This window comes from Acomys minous, assembly GCF_964271855.1.
Source record: "Acomys minous genome assembly, chromosome: 6".
NCBI lineage: Eukaryota > Metazoa > Chordata > Mammalia > Rodentia > Muridae > Acomys > Acomys minous.
In genome coordinates this window covers 6432218-6436865 of record NC_140487.1, presented here as the reverse complement: position 1 = coordinate 6436865, position 4648 = coordinate 6432218, and the positions used below count along the sequence as shown (strand labels likewise).

Genomic DNA, 4648 nt, shown 5'->3' with positions numbered 1-4648 from the left:
GTCTCCCACTGCCTTGCATGGGGTGTGAAGCTTGAATTAGACTCTATACAGAGGGCAGACGTGCAGGAAAATGACACAGTAGTGGGGATCATATGTCAAGTTCCCTGGCGCAGTAAGGACAATCTCCAGCTTGCATGAACCAGTTCACAATCTTGTATAAGAAAAGGTGTGTCAAACATTCCTCTGCAGCTGTCCCACTTTTCTTTCTGGTCACTCCAATCCTGTCCTCCAGATGCACAGTGATGCCATGTAAACAAAGCTGTCTCTTACTTGTCCCCTGCCTGAGCCCATTTCATCCGATCCTTTAAGACCCCACTCTTAGCTAGCAAAGAAGAGGGTGTAGAATTTAGGAGACGGATAATAGAAGAGAAGGGACAATGACAGGGTCTGGGAATCTAATCACCAAACTATAAATCAGTGAGAAAATACATGTCTATTTTCTACACAATCCATATAGAAATGAAACACTTTGAAAGATAAATTGTTTGTTAAAAGGAACTTCTATTACTGTACTCCAAGTATAGGTCCAAAGACCGAGGATCATAAGAGGAAAAGCAACTCAAGGCTGACTCTAACACTCATTAGCAAAGATAGGCGATTTCATCAAAGCAGTTCTTACTCTGAATCCCATTTGCGCATGAGCAATACAAACACTGCTGACAAGCAGCGGTCACTCTGGGTTAAGGGGAAGGAAATGTTTGCCCTGGTTTCAAAGGGCAGCAGACAACTTCAAGTTGATGACGTCAAGTAGCTTTTGTCCTCATCTCTCATTATACAAAAGGATGAGAAGCAGATGGTGCGTCTCGGTTATTTATAGTTTGTGTTGAAACTTGCTACCGACAGTTTGGGTCATGATGGAGAAATCTTCCCACCTCGTTGCTGAAACATACCGCGTGTAATTTCTTGGGAGGTGTTAGAAGGCAGCTGCGGGTTACAGCCAACACTTCCTCCTTCTGCAAAGAGAAAGATGAACAGTCAGTGTACCCCTGAACACGAGAAGATTAAGAGTTAGAGATGAGTGGGAGAAGTGGAGCGCGAAGGCTCCCCACACAGCTCAGGAAGCAAACGCCATGCTCAACAGGACTTTCCGCACAACTCGGCCCACGCTTGCCAGCAGCTTTCTTCAGTATGTGGATGTGGCTGCGTTTTGCTGTGCTGTTGGTTTGATTTGGGTTTGAGACAGCGTCCCACTCTGTAGCTCGGGTTGCCCTGGAAATCATGCTATAGTCAAAGCTAGATTCAAAGTCTCAGCGGTATTGTCTCAGCTCCCAGAGTGCTGGTGTTACAGCTGTGTGACCCACAGCGTGGGGCTCCTCAGTGTGTTTTGATTTGTGAGGGAAAGGAATTTTTTCAAGGTAGCTGCCGTAAAGGTAGTAAGGTAAGGAATTCTCGGAAGCTGTAGACATATTTCTACTAGGCAGTCAGGCAGTCAGGCAGACAGACAGACAGCAGGCAGGCAGGCAGGCAGGCAGGCAGACAGACAGACAGCAGGCAGGCAGGCAGGCAGGCAGGCAGGCAGGCAGGCAGGCAGGCAGGCAGACAGACAGCAGGCAGGCAGGCAGGCAGGCAGGCAGGCAGGCAGACAGACAGACAGCAGGCAGGCAGGCAGGCAGGCAGGCAGACAGGCAGGCAGGCAGGCAGGCAGGCAGGCAGGCAGGCAGGCTGGCTCTGAGAAGGAAAAGCTTTAGCTCTCAGGGTAAGCTATCACAAGGCCTCTTGGTTTCTCAGTTTCTCCACACAGCTTCTCCACTTCCTCAGACTCTCTCCCACCACTTCCTACTTCTCAACCTGAACAGGACAAAACACAGTCCTGACTCCACAGACATTCCAGGAACAAGGACTGTCAGCCACTTTCTCCCCAACCTGTCTTGCTTTTTCAAGAGGAAACATCTTGATTGGGTCCTAATCAGCCAATGGATACGTGAGCATCAGAGCAGACAGGTTTTCTGATCAAGTCTGCTTCCAGGCTGGAGGGGTGCAGAGAGGCTGCAGAGGTGGGGACACCTGTGTGCACAGTGAGCCAATTCGGAGAGGACAGGGAACATTGTTATTAGCTACACAAGGAAGGAATGTGAATCAGGACAGAGGTCAACACAGCTAGACGTTGCTGCTGTTCCAAGGACTGTGACTAGAGTGGACGTTCTAGAAGAAATGAACAGAGACAAGGAAAGAAAAGAAACCAGTGTACACCTTGTGTATAGTCCATTCTTTTGACTTTAAAAATGTATGAATATCTTTTCCTTATAAATAATGGCTTGCATACATACAACTGCAGAAGAGTCCCATAGTTGGAGGGAAGAGGCCTAGTCACAGGCAGTTGACATCGTGGGGACCTTCCATTACCAGGTGACAGCACATGCCCTCAAAGTTCTCTTTCTTCTGCAGTCTGCACACTGAAATAAAGTGTGTGTGTGTGTGTGTGTGTGTGTGTGTGTGTGTGTGTGTGTATTCCAGTTTTTATGTATCCAAGGCTGGTCTTGAAATTGCTTAGTATGTAAAGTAGCCACTTGAACCCCTGATTTTTCTGCCTCTACCTCCAGAGTGCTGAGCCCATTGGCCCCTGCCACGGTGCCTGTTCCATGCCTGGGTTTATGTGTTGCTGGCGATGGAACCGAGGACTGACTGCTTGCCAGACAAGCTCTACATCGAGTGAGCTATACTCCTCACTGGCCCACCAATAAGAATATGTATGTCCAAGACCATTTGGTGGTCAGGAGGCAGCATCAAGTGTTTGTAAATATGCTGTGCTATCAGGCTCACAAGCCTCTGAGAATCCTTCTGTCTCTGCCCCATCTCATCATTGGGGTTCTGAGATTCTGACTCTTATGTAGGTATTGGGGATTTGAACTCAGGGCTTTACACTTGCCTGCCTACTACTTACCTACTGAGCCATACCCCCATCTCTCAAATAAGTAATCCCTGACATGATTCCCCTCACCGGTATCATCGAGAAAGTCACGAAATACAAGCTTTCCAGCCCCATATTAGACTGACTGAATCAGAACCGAGGAGCATAGTTTAGCAACCTGGATTAACAGATACTAAGCTGGAGGTCTGCTGGCATAAAAATCTATATTTAACCACCACTAACAAACTAGAAACAGAAATGCAACCCTCTTTGTTTAACAGAAGTCAACTTCCCTCCCAAATTCATGGGTCTTCTTTCAACTTTAAGAGAAGTAATCTGTATTTTATAGCTCAGACAGGCACATAAGAGAGGGAGAGAGGGGGAGAGAGAAAATTGTGACTTTCAAAAGAAGAGAACTGAGTCAAGCCCAACGTTTTATTTCCTAGCTGTACTATGTCTTGAAATCTGAAGATGCCCAGCTCTTAAGTTTTCTTCAAAGAAGTTCAGTTTTGCTTTCTCATATTTGATAACAGTCTTGTAATTTACAAATAAGTGGTACCTAAATAAGAAATATCCAAACAAAGTCTGCAAAGGCATTTTCCACTGGCACTGCGTGGCCTGGGGCTGTGAGTGACATGGTCAGCTAATACCCGTAGGCATACAGCGCAGGCATCAGCGTGCTTTCTTCCCCCAGAGAAAAGGGAGATGCCTGAGAAGTGTCCTGGCTGTCCTCTTTATTTCCTACCGGGGACATTTGTTCGGTTTTTCACTTTTGTTGGAGCCATCCAAAGACAGCATTCAGGGTCAATGCCTTTACAGGGTGCTGTATCTTTTGCTGGCCTCCACCATGCCAGACTCCTTGCTGAGCTGATTTCAGCAGACACAGTTCATTGTTTACCATTTTGCCACTTACATAAGACTTTGATAAGCTGGTGCTAAGTCATGTTTGGAAGTGGCCTGTGCACTGGAGGAAGCATCAAAGGAACTGTTGAATTTGTGATGTAGCAGGAACTATCCACTCATCCATTTTGTGTCCTCAGTATCCCTAGGTCCAAGGACCAAACTGGATAGAGCATCTACTCTTATTTCCAAATCCATCTTTGTGGAAAGTCTCTTAACTCCAGTGCATTTACAATATGGCACCCGGGACTTCAGATAAGGAAGTAAAGTTGGGTGTCTGCTTGCTAGAAGTTCCATCACGGAATCACTCGCCTGGGCTAAGGCACACAATTCTTTCATACAGACGGAGTGTAGCTTTTGACTATTACAAGTAGTGCCTCTGTGCCTATTTGTGACCATGTGTCGTCCCCCCCCCCCCCCCCCGAACATTTTCCCTCGGGACACTCACATTCGGCCTCGCCCCTTGCATGGTTCCACGGAAGTGCCCCTGCTGTAAGCCGCCCTGTAGGCCCCTGTCACTATTCCTCATTGTGTGCACCTGGTCAACATCCCAACTGCACTCGGTAACTTGAGAAAAAGCCAAGGCCTCAGGAAACAAACCGAACCTGTTATTCCATCCCTCCACAAAACCACCATTTATGTTCTTGTGGAATATGGTTGCTACTTTTGCTGGCAAATTTAGTTGCAGCACATTTAAGAGAGCATAATAAAACCAGACAAAGTAAAGAATGCGCATGCTTGAGGTCAGCCGCGCCAAAACAAATAGGCGCTGCTGGATTCCTGGGCTGACTCAGAGGGGCTCCTCACTCACTGGATTTCTAATTTGTATGGCTTTTCCTTGTCTGGTTTTCCTCAACTCTTTCTTTCTCCTCACTTTAACTGTAGTTTTATCCTCAGTCA

General features: G+C 47.0%; 1 long non-coding RNA gene across 1 annotated transcript; it reads right to left on the bottom strand.

Annotated features, from left to right (window-relative positions):
* Positions 1–481: 481 nt before the first annotated feature.
* On the bottom strand, positions 482–4239 carry LOC311599837. Its single transcript, XR_014780019.1, has 2 exons — positions 4197–4239; positions 482–953 (listed from the first exon to the last, which is right to left on the bottom strand). It is a non-coding gene; the product is annotated as an uncharacterized lncRNA (long non-coding RNA).
* Positions 4240–4648: the final 409 nt, after the last annotated feature.